The sequence below is a fragment of the Symphalangus syndactylus genome, chromosome 15 (assembly GCF_028878055.3).
Source record: "Symphalangus syndactylus isolate Jambi chromosome 15, NHGRI_mSymSyn1-v2.1_pri, whole genome shotgun sequence".
Taxonomy (NCBI): domain Eukaryota; kingdom Metazoa; phylum Chordata; class Mammalia; order Primates; family Hylobatidae; genus Symphalangus; species Symphalangus syndactylus.
Window position 1 is genome coordinate 78,747,386 of NC_072437.2, and position 17,588 is coordinate 78,764,973.

Below are 17,588 nucleotides of genomic sequence, written 5' to 3' on the forward strand. Positions count from 1 at the left end.
TTTATTAACAGCTTGGTTACATACATGTAATTGTATGGTTTTGAGTTATTTTCTTAGTATTGATTTCTATTTTTACTGTGCTGTGATCTGAGAATGTGGTAGGTATGATTTCAGTTTTTTTGAATTACAGTAGGACATGTCACATTATTTTTTCTCCTTAAACCTATAGTTCCACTACAAATTCTCCATTTGCTTAATTGATCAGAATTACATGGTTCTCCAGAATGAAAATTCCCATATAAACTGAAATTAGAAATTTAAAATTTTTCAGTGACCATAAGACTCTAAGCATGTTAAAAACAAGTTAAATATACTACATATTTTCATAAATATTCAACATAAAAGTAAAATTTTATTGGCCTTTTAAACTTTTAGTTCATGTATCCAATGATTAAATATTACATACTGATGACTATCACTTATTCCTATTATCCCTATTTTTACAGAGATATAGCTGTAATCAATATATATTAATTAACTTAATTCCAATAAATATGCAAAAAAGGTAACTATATGAGATGATGACTATATTAATTTACTTGACTGTAGTAACCACTTCATTATATCAAAACGTCCCATGTTGTCAACCTTAAATATCTGCAGTAAAAAAATTTTTAAGTATGTATTAAAAATCAATCAATAAAAAGGCAGAGAGAAGATTAGCAGTAATTTGTGTATCATTCAATAACTTAAAACTTTTCTCAATTTTATGCCAAAAATTATGGAGTGATGTCCATCAAACGCCTTTTTAATCATCTGTCTGTGGACAACTTGAGTAGCGCCTTCTTCAATTTTGACAGAAGCAATGAAGCGGACGTGTCCTGACTTGCCTGGTAGCCGAGGCTTCAGTGCCCCACCCACTTCCTATCGGCAGTGCTCATATCAGGACGTGCTGGCGGGTGTCTGACTGTAAATACACATGTCTGTCCCCGGGAGAGCTTCCCCTTTGCCTGAGTGTGAGGGAGACGAGGGGCAGGGAAGTAATGCCCTGGGACCAGCCCTCGGTGGATGACAAAGGAGATCTGGAGGATGAACACCCCAGCTTCCCAGACGGTCAGGTGGGATAGCCTTGAGTGCTCCACGGCAGCTCCCAGAGTCTCCTACCTGAGCTCAAGCCCAGCCTCTCACAGTGGTAATGTGCTCGGTAAGGCACTCTGTATCAGCTTCCTTCTCTTCACAGTCACTTCCGGCTCCCCTCTCGTGCCTCCTGGGATTGTCACAGGATCCTTAGGATATCGCTTCACCAGCCGGAAACCTCTGTGGCCAGTGGCACCTCTGCTTGGGTTTTGCTTGCATCCACTGGGTTTGTTCTCGGCACGTCAGGCTGCGCTTGGCTTGTGCTACCAGCCTGGATCCCACTCCTGCCAAAGTCAAGCCAGGCACAGAGAGGCAGGGAGTGTGTGAATGAGCAATCACGGGTTCTGGCCACTGCGCACAGCCAGGTGTGCCAGCTGCAGCAGGGTGGGCAGCTCCAGGCACCGGCACAGGCCAATGACTTTGTGCGAGGCTATGGCTGGACCAGACATACTACAAGCGGCTTCTGCTTGTATCCAGACTAGTGTCTGGGCAAGGTGGAAACAGTGGTGCCTGCAAGCTTGGAGAGGCCAGGAACTGCAGAGCCCCAGAGAGAGTGTTATAGCACGTCACAGCCCTTGCTTGGGAGCCCCAAGTTCTGGGCTCCCTCTACCTCTGCTCACCTGACATAGTGTATTCTGAGTTCTGTGGTTTTGTTCCTTGCTGATTTAAAATATATTTCTAGCACACATATAGGCATGTCAATAACATAATGATTAATTTTAATTGCTTTTGACTTTTATAAAAAAGATTTTTTAAAGTCAGTGTGGGCTGATATAACAAAGTACTGTAGACTGAGTGGCTTATAAACAATAGGAATTTATTTCTTACAGTTCTGGAGGCTGGAAGCCCAAGATCAGAGTGCCAGCCTGGTGGGGCCCTGGGGAGGACCCTCTTCTGAGTTGCAGACTGCCATCTTCCTGTTGTATCCTCAAAAGGTGAAAGGAGCACTATCTAGCTCTCAGGCCTCTTCTTATAAGGGCACTAATCCCATCCAAGAGGGCTCTACCTTCATGACCTGATTATCTCCCACAGGCCCACACTGGGATTAGGGTTTCAACATATGAATTCTTGGTGCAGCCGGGGAAGCACGAAAATTTAGTCCATTGCAGATATCATGCCATATATAATCTTCTGGGACTTTTTCCCCACTTAATTTTTTTTTATTACGAAGAGTCATTCATATTGTTGTAGTTAGCTGTGATTCATTCATCTTCACTGCTACATAGTATTCCACAGTGTGAATATACCATAATTTATTAATCTGGCCTTCTTGACTCCAGAGTGTAGGCTTTACCATATGTTGCTGTAATCAACATCACTGTGGTGAACATTCTCATAAAGGGCTCTCTCTCCTTGTGCACACATGCCGGAGTCTTCCTTGGTTTCTACCAAGGAGTGAAATGCAGGGTTATTAGTAGGGTGTGTGAATGTCAACTTCACAAGATAATGCCAGACTGTTTTCCAAAGCGGTTGTAGCAATTTATACTCTTGCCAGCAATGTTTAAGCTACCTTATTCATCTATCCACTTTAGTATTTGGTGTTGCCAGACTTAATTTTTGCCAATCAAATGGATGTAAATTGGTGTCTTTTTATGGGCTTGATTTGCATTTCCAGAGTTATTTATGAGGAGTTCAATAAATGGCACTGGAGAAAGTTACTATCCATATGAAGAGTAAATTAGATTTCTATCTTACATCAGACATGCAAATCAACTCTGGATGGATTAACCATTCAAATATCAAAAGCAATTAAAACTTTCAGAAGGAAATGGTGAATATCTTTGGATCTTGAGGGTAGGGAAGGCTTTCTTAAACATCGGACACAAAAAAAGCCCACTATAGAATGGAAGTGTGATGAATTTCATTACATAACAATTAAAAACTTGTGTTCATCAACAACGTGTTAAATAAGGTCAAAAGATAAGCTACAGAGAGGATGTATCACATTAACAAAAATTCTATATCAAAATAATTTTAGAACTCCTATAAATCAGTAAGAAGAGAACACAACTCAACAGGAAAATATGCAAAATAAATTCCTATTGTTTATAAGCCACTCAGTCTATATACAAATACATAAATTGGTATTTCACAGAAGAAACACATAAGGCCAATACTTATATGATGAGACACTTAATTTCATCATTTTAAAAAGCATCTTTTGAGGAAAAACAGGATATTTTATGGTCTTCTTATTCCAGGTTAAGGGAAAATAAGCATCTAGGAAAAAAAATTCAACCAGCATTCATCCAATATTCCAGAAAAAGTAACTAAACCTAAAAGAAAGTAGAATATTTACCAATGTATTTTAAGTTTACCCTCTGATTTTGTTTATGTAATAACAAGAGTTTTGTTATTGCACATTGTCAACACTCAACAATAATTAATTGATTGATTCACAGTGCCTGATTTTCTATAAGCCTAAATTTGATTTCTTTCAAACTGGAAACAGATGGGTACGTGCTTTTAGGGTATTAATAAACACTGTAGAACATGATCTTCTTTCTCTGAACTCTGTGCCCTGTTGGCTGTAAGAGTAAAGCGTTCACTTGAAGGAAGAAATCAGATTTAATCTAAAAGGCATGGTATAGCTATGCAGAGCCCAGATCCTTGTGGTTGAAACAAAGTGCTTAGTCGGCATTGCTCAGGCAAATCAGAGCAACAAGGGGATAGGAATGCCCCCAGGTCACTGCACACACTGATCTCCAAATCAACTGAATGAGCTTTTATGAAACATGTCTCCCCATAAATATATGCAAATATTATGTATCAATTTAAAAAGTTAAAAAAACAAACACCAGGTACCACATTGTAAGGTGCCCTTACAGAGCACTGGTTTAATAAAGGTGACATTTCAGAGAGTATTCACTTCTTTTGTATCAGATTGGTAAAATGTGAGCTCAGCATTTTATTTATAGTCAGGAAATAATGTTAATATTTTACTGAAAATATTAAAATTTCTAAAGATTGATCAGTACAAGAGTGTCCACACAAAATTCATCAACGTGGTAAGATTGCCTTATGTTTTCTGCAGAAAGGTATAACATAATTTGGTATAATTTTTCTGTAGGTAATGTGAAAATACACACTCAAAGACTTAGAATTTTATATTTTTCTCTGACCCAGCAATTTAATATCTATAAATTTATTCTAAGGAAACAATCATAGATGAGTCTAAAAATATAGATCTTAGAATATTTATCAGAGTATATCTATGATAGTGAAAAAGTAAAAATCTAAATGTTAAAAAATGGGGAACTGATTAAATTGCAGTTTATCCACATACCTATTAAAATGATGAGAAATAATATTTAAAGACATGGAAACTGATCATATGGTTACAGGTTATAAACAGTATATAAAATACAACTCTGTTTAAAATACATACACCAATCTATGCCTAAAGAAAACATTGAAAAGATATGTACCCAATAGAAAAGACAGCACAAATGATTAGAAGGTCCACAGGAAGGAGTAGCAGAGATGGCAAGCATAGGAGTGAAGAAACAAAAACAAAAACAAAAAAGTGGGAAAAATACTGGTTTGAGGTATGAGAAATGTAAGCTTGAATGAACTCTCAAAGAAGAAAAGCAGATTACGTCTAGAATATAAAAAGCAACCCAAGCAGAAGCTCTGTTAATATTACACTCAAATTGAAAGGCTTGGCTGCCCTTAAGAGCATATTTAGTGAGAGTGAAGAACATCTGAAAACTATGTTAGATCCAGGGTTCAACACATCTGGCTACAATGTGCCCGGCGCTGCAGTGCCTCTGTAATCCTCTCCATAACTCTGGGATAAGTGAAGATGGGAAAGGCCAGGTGGGCAAGGTCACATGGCTATGACAGGGTGAAGCTGGGATTCTGAGCTGGGTCTGGCTATCACTAGTGCACAATGCAAGAAAGAAACGGTTGGTAACAAAAATCTTCCATGCTTTTGAACTTAAGCCCCTTGGTGGAGAAAAAGCCTGTCAAACTGTGGTATACTAGGAATGCCTTATCAATATCTCAAAAATTGACAATGCTGTGGACTATGCTACAGGTCAAATTACATATGTGAAAAATCATTAAGTGGACACAACAGACCACAGATGGTCTATAAACATTGATTACAGCCCTGCCATATGCATGTGCCTATACTGACAAAGATGGGGGGTGAATTGTACTGATGTATGTTGATGCATTATTGAATGTGTAAGAGGCTTTTGTGCAAGCTAGGACCAGTCTCTTCTATTATGCCTTATTTAATGTAACAATGCATATTCCTATAAACATTTTAAACAATTAGCATTCCTCTATTCATTAAAGTTTATACTTCCTTACATCTGTATATAGGACTTCCACAATAATAAATAAAAATGTTTGAATTTTTACCAATTATAATCCCTCATACTTATCAATATTGACTAGAAGTCATCTTATAAATGTTTCTAAATATTTGATTAAGTCATCAGTCCAGTAGACAAACTTCTCATAAATGTTTTAAACACCTAAAAAGCTACTTAACCAGATACTAAATAGCACAAAGATCTTACAATACTCTTTTATGTCTAGCTTCTTTTGCTTATTATATTTTTGTGATTCATCTGTGTTTCTGCATGTATCAACACTTCATTCCTTTTCATTGCTCAGTGGTATTCCATACTACGGATATACCACAAGTTTCTTACTCATTCACTTGTTGATGAACATTTGGGTAGTTTCCAATTTTGGGTTATTATAAATAGCGACTGTTGGCATTCACGTGCTAGCTAGCTTTGTGCAGATATACAGGCTTTTATTCTTACTCTGTTCTTATTCTTATCCTTATGCCTTCTCAGTTACATATTTGAAATTACAGCAATTTGATCCAATTTTATTTCTGTTTTTCCCCCTAAAGTTGCAGTAATCTTATCAGATTATAAAGGTAAAAATAAAACAAACAAAAATTAGATCTTCTGCAGTTTCAAGATCTGTGAGGTTCTTGGTTGAAACCTCAATTTGATTTCATAGTCCAGTGTAAGGCAAAACCTGAATCATTAGCCAAGTGCCTTTTATACTTAAGTTGCACCTTGTTTAATCAATGGGAATTTTAAGTTGATGACTTTCTCACAGATTTTGGTTTGTTGAAATTTGGTATATTTCTCAGAAATTATGTTGGTTTAGGTTTCAAATGGCTTTGACAAACTCATTGTTCTGCCATTATGATATATTCACCTTGTTTGATGTTGTAATTGAAAACACATTACTGCCTTATGAGTATCTTATTACAATGAATCATTTGGAGGTTTTCTTTTCCAGGAGAAGAGGAACCAAGTTAGCTCTCTTCTTTGGGCCATTTGGCTAGTTAATCATTTTGGAATATAAAGATTTTGATTGGTTATTATACAATATGTGTTGATTGACAACTGGATCCCTTTCTACCTTGTTATAAGTGTACAGCTGGTGCTGATCAGATTTCTCTGTTTTTGGTACAGTTTCTGCTTTTCCTGGAATTGTTTCATTAACTTGTGGATTTATGTGTGTGTGTGTGTTCACTTATTGCTTACACAGATTCCAGAAGAACTATGCTTTATAAGCCAACATGTACTTAAGAGGAGACACAAACCTCCAAATATATTAACATATGTAATAATGTTTTTATAACTACCTTTCTGTAAATTTTATATAGACTTTTCTCTGTTGAGTATCATAATGAACTTACAGGTGCTCACAGACTCGTTCAGTTCAATTAGGATACTTTATACTCATTCAATTCAATTAGGATACCAGTTCTTAAAATGTGGACCCTGGATCAGCAGCTGCAGCTTCACCTGGGAACATATTAGAAATGCAGATTCCTGGGCCCCACTCCAGACCCACAGAATCAGAAACCGGCAGTGGACCCAGCCATGTGTGTGTTTTAACCCCTCCAGGGGATTCTGACACTCTCTCAGGTTTGAGAATCACTGATTTCCACTGCATATACAGATGATGATACTTAAATTGTCATTACATGGCAGATGGAGCCTACCCCAAGTTGCTGTACTCCAGACATTTTCAAAAAACATCTTTGCTTTCTGGAAACAATAGGATATCCCAGTTTCAAAGTAATCTTTTTTCCTTCTCTAAGACATTCAATCAGCTGCTACTCTCCAGGGAGTCTTTTTTCCTTTTAGTGAAATTAGAGAACAAATTCCTGGTGCTAGTGATGCTCACGTGTACTAGGGATGATCCAAAGAACAGCTGCTGATGTTGGGCCACATTTAATGAGAGCTTGAAGGTTCTGTACTCACACTGACCTCCCCCCTGCATTTAACATAAGTTACCATATCCAACTTTACTTATGGTAGATTTTATTGAATGCTAAGATTTTCTACTACCTTGACAACATAAAGCTTAATATTTCATTGCTTCTTTTTCATGCAAAGTTACCCAAACTCTAAATGTTTAAGAAGTTAGTAAGTTAACTATGTTTCCTTCTCAAAAAGGTCATCTTTCTGAAGAGCAATCAAGAGGATAAACATCTCATTCAGGAAGCCATGAGGTTAGCTGTACAATGAGTGGGTTCCTCTCCCCCACTCTAAGTGTGACAGGATGGGGTCATGAGGAGTGCTGCTTCCATAGCCCTGGGACCCCCTGTAGCTAGTCTGTTTCTTATTATTGAAAACATGATCATTACCCTATTCATATTTCATTGTAATTAGTGTGATCATCTTGAAGTTTTCTCTGCCAGAAGAATCTGGAAAAAGATGCTACTTAGCAAGGAATATTGCATTCTTCTACTTCTCCCCACTCACACGATGCTGGCAGTGTGTCAGCCTAGTTTATGTGTGTGTTCATTTAATCATTTCTACCCCATGAGCACCTGTGTTAGAACACAAGGAAGAGTAAAGTAATCACACTGGAATGTACAAAACAGGGCTGTGGGATAGTAGAAGATGGAGACTCCACTGCCTGGTCCTTACAAAGTCATGATTTACTGCTCCATTCCCAACCTCGACTCCAAACCAAAGCAGATGTTCATCTAAAATAAGCTCTGGGTAGAGCAGATGGGCAATGTGGATGTGGGAGCAGAGGAGGACAAATAAGGGTCAGGTGAGCGAAGAATTTTAGATTTCTGTATATCTTTTTTTTTTTCTGACAGTGGTGAAGATAATCTCTTGCATTAATAGTCTGTGTCTCAAGTGTCCGTGTGAAGAGACCACCAAACAGGCTTTGTGTGAGCAACATGGCTGTTTATTTCACCTGGGTGCAGGCGGGCTGAGTCCAAAAAGAGAGTCAGCAAAGGGTGGTGGGATTCTCGTTAGTTCTTACAGGTTTTGGGATAGGCGGTGAAGTTAAGAGCAATGTTTTGGGGGCAGGGGGTGGATCTCACAAAGTACATTCTCAAGGGTGGGGAGAGTTACAAAGAACCTTCTTAAGGGTGGTGGAGATGGGTAGGGGAGATTACCAAGTACACTGATCAGTTAGGGTGGGGCAGAAACAAATCACAATGGTGGAATGTCATCAGTTAAGGCTATTTTCACTTCTTTTGTGGGTCTTCAGTTGCTTCAGGCCATCTGGATGTATACGTGCAGGTCGCTGGGGATATGATGGTTTAGCTTGGGCTCAGAAGCCTGACAATCTGTTAGCTTTATTGTATTCTAATAGTGTTGGACTATGTATTGGAACTAGGTGGTCTTTATCTGAGAAAGTTTAACACCATTTATAAAATAACCAAGCACACAAATGAACCATCCTCACTGGTGCAAGGAAGAAATTCGCATTTGCTTTCCACTTAGTCTTACAAAGTCTGTCTCCACATTTAGGAGTGTCAGAGACATCAGTACAGAAAAATGCTACTGGAAACGTGGAGAGAAAGAGGACTGTGTATCTTCAGAAGGGAGAGACAGACTCAAATTTGCCCAAAAAATGACTCCCTGGGTGATCTTCAGAGACTCAATTAACCTCTCTGCATCCGTGTCTTGGCTTACTAGGGGTGGTGTAAATTTGCTCTTCCTTAACTCATGAACAACACAGCCCTAAATGTATGAGACAGATTTGTGTTTTTGGAAGACAATGTAAAAAGGCATATTGTTAGTTATTTTTGTGAATACATTTGTAAATACATTTGTAAATGTTGATATTGTATATTTGTGACACACTGATAGTTAATGAAGGATTTTTGCATGTGGCTCTTATTTAAATGTTCCCAAAAGCTAAAGTCGCCAGGTTGTTTTCTAATTTTATATGTGAGGAAGCCGAGGCTCAGAAAGGTTGCACATCCTGGCACACAGCTAGTTTATGGGCCGGGCAAATATCAGAGTCCAGGTCTTCTGACCCTTAGTTCAGAGTGCTCTTACTAGGAACCAACTGCACCTTTACTGTTGCTAATTAGAGAAATGTGTGTGGTGATCGTTCACTCATTCATCCACTCAACAAATGTAAATTAAATACTTACCAAGTGGCAGGCACCAGGGTACAAAAACACCAGTGACATAGATCACAATTTGCAAAGCTGGTTTGGGTTGCAAATGGAGTGCTAGCTTATTTCTAGCGTTTGAAATATTTTTTTTTTCCTCTGTCAGAAAAGGTTTAAGTCCTATTCTCCTTCATTCCCATTGATTATGGGTGTGGCTGAACCACTCAGAAATTCATCACCGGTAACCAAGTGAGTTAAATGGTCTTTGAATGGGTTGCAGGCTGTGGGTGTGGTGTGGTGTGGTGTGGTGTGGTGTGGTGGGGGCAGCATTGCTGGAGAGAGCAGAGAGGGCAGGGTAGACCTTGGGCCCGGGGAGTGGATCCTGAGGACACCACTTGTCTTTTTGATTCCCAGATGGTGGCAGCAGGAAGTTGTAAAACCCAGCTGTGGGGAAACTCCTGTTTTGAGGCTGCTCAAGAAGTGCGGTGGTTGTTTTGGCTTAAAATCACATTAAAGTGCTTTTCTTAGGCTGGGTGTGGTGGCTTACGCCTGTAATCCTAGCACTTTGGGAAGCTGAGGTCAGGAGTTTGAGATACCTGAGTTACCTGAGGTCAGGAGTTTGTGACAAGTCTGGTCAACATGGTGAAACCCCATCTCTACTAAAAATACAAAAAAATTAGCCGGGTGTGGTGGCACATGCCTGTAGTCCCAGCTACTTGGGAGGCTGAGGCAAGACAATCGCTTGAACCCTGGAGGCAGAGGTTGCAGTGAGCTGAGATCACACCACTGCACTTCAGCCTGGGTGCGACAGAGTGAGACTCCATCTCAAAAAAAAAAATAATAAAATAAAGTGCTTTTCTTTCTCTAAGAGTTAAAAAGTCGACCAGCCTTTCCACTCTTAAGTATTTACCCAGGAGAAAACAATAGCATCTGCCTGTCCTTGTATTTGTAATAGCTCAAAGTTGAAACAGCCCAAATGTCCATCAGCAGGTGAGTAGATAAACAATTGTGATGTATTCATTCAATGGAATATTATTCTGCAATAAAAAGGAGTGAACTATTGATATATACAGCAACATGGAGAAATCTCAAACACTAATTATAGGAAGAGTACATACTGCATGATTCCATTTATATAAAATTCTAAAAATTGCAAATCAATCCATAGTGACAGAGAATGGATCATCGGTTGCCTGGGAATGGGGAGGGGACAGGAAAGAGTGAGAGGGGATTAGAGCGGGGAGTTGGTTATGTTCACTACCTTGTGAATGTACCCAATTATGTTTGTTGTAGTCAGTTATATTCACAGAAATCTGTAAAAAAAAAATTACAGATATTTTTCATTCTCTAAAAACTCCCATCTTCTTAGCCATGCTAGGCTTTCTTTAAGGAGGGCTCTTTCCTCTGGAACATTCTGCTTACATTTGTCCCTCATTTATTATAAATCACTGGTGGTCCCTGCTAGGAAGCAGGCAGTTAGCAGGAGTTAGGGAGGCAGTGTGGGAGGAAGGTCACTTGGGGTCATGGAAAGAGGTCAACTAAGGAGTCAGACAGATGGGGTGCAAAGCACGGTATCCCATTAGCTGGGTCATGTCAGGTGGGTTCTTTGCTGTTTGAACCTCAGTTTTCTTCATTTTTTTGTAATTAAAAAAGTTTTAATTGATACATAATAGTTATACAGATTTATGGGTACGTGTGATATTTTGTTATGTGCATAGGATGTGTAATGATCAAGTCAGGGGATTTAGGGTATCTGCCACCTTGTGTATTTGTTTCTATGTGTTGGGAACATTTTAAGCCCTCTCTTCTAGCTATTTTTCAAATATAACTCAATTTTCTTCCCTGTAAAGTGGAGATCCTAATACTGACATCATGGGTTCATCAGGAGGACAGAGGGTGAATGTGAAGGGTCTGATATGTGTCAGGTGCCAGGGTGGCTTCTCCTTCCTACAGACTGTGCCAGGGACACCCATTTGCCAGAGAAATCTTAGGCTTTTCTGGGACTTTTTAGGATGGTTAGAACAGTGGCATTTTGGCTTGAAGATGGTGATTTTGTGGGTCTGGATGCAAAGAAGCACATGTGCTTGCTTTTGAAAAAGGAAACAGAATAGAGCTTATGGGTAGAAGATCCTGATAATCAGGGAAGGCAAACTGCATAGCTGCCCCTGTTTTAAAAAAAGTATTACTGAGGTATATTTATATACAGTTATGTGCGTAACTGTACAGTTCAATGGGTTCTGACAAAGGCACACTGCCATGTAACAGTCACCCAAATCAAGGTGGAACTTCTGAAATCTCCCTTGTGCCCCTTTCCACTGGGGAACACCTTACCCTGGAAGCAGCCGTTGATCTGACACATAGCTCCACAGATCAGTTTTACAGATCTGGACTTTGGATCCATATAAATGGAACTATATAGTATGTACTTCTGTTAGTTTTCTAGTTGTTGCTGTAAAAAATTAGCACAAATTTAGTGGCTTAAAATAACACAAATTTAAATACATATTATTTAATAAACAATAAAGTTTTTTATATTAGAAGTCCAACAGAGTTGGACTTTGCTGGACCAAAGTCAAGGTATCTGCTGGTCTGTGTCCTTTTCTGGAGGCTCTAGGGGAGAATTTATTTTCTTGTCTTTTCCAGCTTTTAGAGGCCACCTGCATTTCTTGGCCCATGGCCCCTTCCTCTGTCTTCAAAGCCAGCAATGTTGCATCTCTACCATTCCTCTGTAGCCATCTCTCTCTCCGACCACAGCCAGGAAAGGTTTTCTACTTCTAAGAACTCATGTGATTAGACTGGGCCCACGTGGATAATCCAGGCATATCGCCCTATTTCAAGATCCTTAATCTTCATCATATGAAGTCCCTTTTCCTAGGTAAGCTAACATACTGATTGCAGGGATTAGGATGGTCGTCTTTGAGGGGTTGTTATTCCACCTACCGCAGCACTCTTGCAAACATACTGTTTCTAAGATTTATCCATGTGTGTGTCAGTAGTTTGTTCTATTGCTGAGCAGTATTCCACTGCATGAATATACCACAGTTGTGAGTTCATTCTTCTTTTGATGAACATTTGCGTTGTTACCAACTTTTGGCTATTATGAATAAATATTCCTTTTTATATTGTTTTTCGTTTCTTTGAGGATAAATATGTAGGAGAATTGCTAGCTTATAGGGTAATTGTATATTTGACTATTCATATGATTATTGGTCATTAATATATATTCTTTTGTGAGTTGTATGTTTCAATGTTTTGCCATTTTTAATTTTCACCAGGTTGTCTATTTGTGATTACTTTGTAGATGGGTCTTTCTATATTCTGAAAACAAGTCCTGGCTGGGTGTGGTGACTCATGCCTGTAATCCCAGCACTTTGGGAGGCTGAGGTGGGCAGATCACCTGAGGTCGGGAGTTTGAGACCAGCCTGGCCAACAGGGAGAAACCCCATCTCTGCTAAAAATACAAAAACTAGCTGGGAGTGGTGGCTCATGTCTGTCATCCCAGCTACTTGGATGGCTGAGGCATAAGAATCACTTGAACCTGGGAGGTAGAGGTTGCAGTGAGCCAAGATCGTGTCACTACACTCTAGCCTGGGCAACAGAGTGAGACTCTGTCTCAAAATAAATAAATAAATGAATAATTTGTCAGAGATATGTATTACAATATTTTCTTCCAGTCTGTGGCTTGTCTTTTTCTAATGGTCTCTTGGATCAGTGAAAGTTTTTAATATTGATAAGGTCTAGTTTCTCAAATTTTAAAAAATAATTAGTGCTTTTTGTAACCTGTCTAAAAAAATCTTTTACTACATCAAGGTCATGAAGATATTCTTCTGTTTTATTTTGAAAGTTTTATAGTTTTAGCTTTCACATTTAGGTCTATGATCTATTTTAAATTAATTTTTATGGGGGGTATATAGTAGATGTTACAGTAAAATGTTTTCTGTACAGATGGCCAGTTATTCCAGCACCACTTTTTAAAAACACTTTTCTTTCCTCATTGAATTTCATGGACAGTTTTATTTATCAATTAATCAAATATGTATATAACTATTTTTGGACTTTATTCTGTTCCAATGGTCCATTTGCCAGTCCTTGGCAAATACCACACTGTTTTAATTATTGTAACTTTATAGTATGTCTCGAAACCATGTAGGGTAACTTTATCCTTCTTTAATATGATTTTAGTTACTATAGGTCAATTTGGGGTTTATTTCACTATTGTGGATAAATTGTGTCCCACTCCACAAGATATGTTCAAATCCTAACCCCTGTACCTGTGAATGTGACCTTACTTGGAAATAGTGTCTTTTCAGATGTAATCAAGTTAGGATGAGGTCATACTGAATTCGGGTGGGCCTAATATAATATGATTGGTGTCCTCCTAAAATGAGGAGAAAAGACACAGCTAAAGACACATGGGGAACACCATGTGAAGATGGAGGCAGAGATGGCAGTGATGCATCTACCAGCCAAGGAATGCCAAAGACTGCCAGCAGACCACCAGAAGCTAGGAAACTATGTTAGTCTGTTCTCATGCTGCTGATAAAGACATACCTGAGACTGGGTAATTTATAAAGAAAAAGAGGTTTAATGGACTCACAGTTCCACGTGGATGCGGAGGCCTCAAATCATGGTGGAAGGCAAAAGGCTGTCTTACATGGCGGCAGAAAAGAGAGAGAATGAGAGCCAAGTGAAGGGAGTTTCCCCTTATAAAATCATCAGATCTTGTGAGACTTACTACCACGAGAATGATATGGGGGAAACTGCCCCCATGATTCAGTTATCTCCCAGTGGGTCCCTCCCACAACACGTGGGAATTATAGGAGCTACAATTCAAGATGAGATTTGGGTGGGGACACAGCCAAACCATATCAGAGAGGCCTGGAACAGATTCTCCCTTAGAGACTTCAGTGGGAACCAACCCTGCCAACACCTAGATTTTGAACTTCTAACCTTCAAAAGTTGGTAAGAGAAAACCTTTCTACTGTTTTAAGCTACCCAGTTTGTGACTCTTTGCTACGGCAGCCCTAGCAAAAGAATACAGTCACTGAAACAGGACTCATCCTTGCTTAAGCCATAAGGAAACGACTATCTATTAAACTCACAATTCCAGGGTTGAGAGATTCCAGACAGGATTTGTTTGAGGCATTTGGTATCAGGGTTAGGTTCAGTTGTAAAGATCAGAAATCCCCTAAATAGTGGCTTACACAAGATGGACTTTTTTTTTTTTTTTTAAAACGGAGTTTCACTCTTGTTGCCCAAGCTGGAGTGCAATGGCGTGATCTCAGCTCACTGAAATCTCCGCCTTTAGGATTCAAGCAATTCTCTTGCCTCAGCCTCCCAAGTAGCTGGGATTACAGGTACACCGCACCATGCCTGGCTAATTTTTTGTATTTTTAGTAGCAACATGGTTTCACCATGTTGGCCAGGCTGGTCTCGAACTCTTGACTTCAGGTGATCTGCCTGCCTCGGCCTCCCAAAGTGCTGGGATTATAGGTGTGAGCCACCGTGCCCAGCCCACAAGGTGGACATTTTATTTTACCTTTCTCTTGTTGGTAATCCAGGGACAGTGGGTATAGCAGCTTCATGGCATCAGGGATCCAAGATTCTCTCACCTTTTGTTGCCATCCTCAATAAGTGGCTTCCACCCCATGATGTGAACTCTAGCTTCGGGTCTGTCTTTTATGGAACAGGGAGAAGCAAGGATGAGGGTGCTTGTCCCCTTCCTGTAAGGAGGCATTCCCGAGGTTTCACAGGATACTTCTGCTTACAGCCTGCTGTCCAAAATTTAGTCACATTACCACACCTAACTGCAAAACAGGCTGGGAATATAGTCTTTATTTCAGGAATCCATGGGTCCACGTATTAATTACTAAACAGGATGGGGAGACCTGATACTAGGAAACAACTAGAAGTTTTTCCACAGAGTGTCTGTGGAGGAACATCAGGTGATTGGGTATAAGAAACTTGAGAGTTAAAAAAAGTCAGTTCTGGAAATAAAGATTTGAAAGCTCTTGCATGTTAGGTAAGATTTTGAGAGGGGAGGAGATGGCCCGAAGAGAGTGTAGAGTGGGAAGAAAAGGTCAAGTAGGGAACCACTGACATTAATGATCACACACAGAAGGAGGACTCAGCAGGGGCCCGAAAAGAATGATGAGGCCAGGAGCTGGATACTCAGGACAGGTTTCAAGGAGAGAGTGGTCAGGAGTGTGCGGGGGAAGAGATGCTTCTATTGTCTCCACTGTCCTCCAAAATTCTTATGTTGAAACTTAATTGCCAGGGTAAAAGCCTTAGGGGGTGGGTTAATTCCCTTCTGTCCATTCTAACATGTGAGAACAAAGCAAGAAGGCCCTCACCAGACACTGGATGCTGGTGCCTTGCTCTTGGATTTCCCAGCCTCCAGAACTGTGAGAAATACATTTCTTTTTTAAAATTTATTTTCTTAAAAAATACTTTTGGTAGAGATGGCATCTTGCTATATTGTCCGGGCTAATCTCGAACTCCTGGCCTCCTGCCTCGGCCTCTCAAAGTGTTGGGATTACAGGCATCAGCCACTGCACTGAGGGACATTTGTGTTCTTTATAAATTATCCAGTTTGCAGTATTTTGTTATAGCAGCACAAGTGGACTAAGACAGATGCCAATTAAGAAAAAGAACTGGTCTTTAAAAACACAAGAAGCTGTGGTTGTCCTGTTTCAAATCAAAGGCTAACTCGTCTTTTTCTGGAAGGAGATCTGTGTGACTGAATGACCTTCTGGAACTTGGAATGTGTGTAAATCCCACTATAAGGATGTGATGGTTAATTTGGGCCTACGGCCAGACACAGAAAGACAAACACCACATGATCTCCCTCATATGTGGAATCTAAAAAAGTTGATTTCATACAAGTAGAGAGTGGAATAGTGGTTACCAGAGGCTGGGAGGGTAGGGAGGAGGAGGGAACAGGGAGAGGTTGGTCAACGGGTACAAAGTTACAGTTAGACAGGAAGAATAAGTTCTGGTGTTTTATCACACAGCTGGGTGACTATAGTAAATAACAACACAGTATGTATTTCAAGAACCTAGAAGAGAAGGTTTTGAATGTCACAACAAAGAAATGATAAATGTTTAAAGTGATGGCTATGATAACTATCCTGATTTGATCATTATACAATGTAAACATATATTGAAACATCACACTGTAACCCATACATATATACAATTATTATATGCCAATTATAATTAAAAATTAATAAAAGATTTAGGCTCAGGGCTGATGAAAGACACAGCTCCCTGTCCCTTCTCAGTGAGGGACAAGATGGTCACTCATCATCTCTGTCACTATGGTCAGGTGGCTGAGGACCAGAGGAGGCCCTGGGACAGAAAAGGGGCTGAGTTTAAGCTTTGCCTTTTATCTGCTTCTAGGGAAGGAATCAAGGTGCATACAGAAGGGGACTCACATGCATGCACAGGAGATATGTACAAGGATGGTAACCGTAGCATTATCTGTGAGAGAGAAACACTGGAAATAACCCAAGTGCCTATCAACTGGAGAGTAGATGAATAAATCATGCTGTAGGCATTCAATGGACTTCTATTTGGCAGATAATGAATAAACTAGATCTGTGTGTATCTCAATATGTGCAAAAGCAATATTGAATGAAAATAAAGCATGTTGCAGCATGAAAGCAGTTATGTAAACTAGAAAAACCACCGAAAGAAATTCTGTAGGTTTTTTACGGAAACATAAATATAGTTTAGGTATAAAAATATGGATGGAGAGTATTTACCAAATTCACGGTAGTGGCTGTCTTTGGGGAGGAAGGTGACTTGGACTGGGAAGGGTGATCGGGGGTTTCAACTTTATCTGTACTGCTCTTTTCTCTTATTCAAAAATATTTGAAGCATGTGAAAAGGTGGCTAATTTGTTACTTATTAGGGAAATGTAAATTAAAGCCACAGTAAGGAGGAGGGGAAGGAGGAGAAGAAGGAGGAGGAGAAGAAAAATCCTAGTAAGATACCAGTACACACTCACCAGAATGGCTAATATTAATGAGTTTAACACATCATGTGTTGGCACAAATATGGAGCAGCTGGAACTCTTAGACATTGGTGGGAGTGTATATTCATTCAAGCACTTTGGAAAACGGTTTGGCAGTATCTATGAAAGTGAAAC

The 17,588-nt window shown here is 39.5% G+C and overlaps 1 long non-coding RNA gene across 1 annotated transcript; it reads left to right on the forward strand.

Moving 5' to 3' along the window:
- The first annotated feature begins 909 nt into the window (after nucleotides 1–909).
- Nucleotides 910–17,108, forward strand: LOC134732649 (uncharacterized). Its single transcript, XR_010116012.1, has 4 exons — nucleotides 910–1,144; nucleotides 9,603–9,685; nucleotides 12,080–12,311; nucleotides 16,838–17,108. It is a non-coding gene; the product is annotated as an uncharacterized lncRNA (long non-coding RNA).
- The last annotated feature ends 480 nt before the right edge of the window (nucleotides 17,109–17,588 follow it).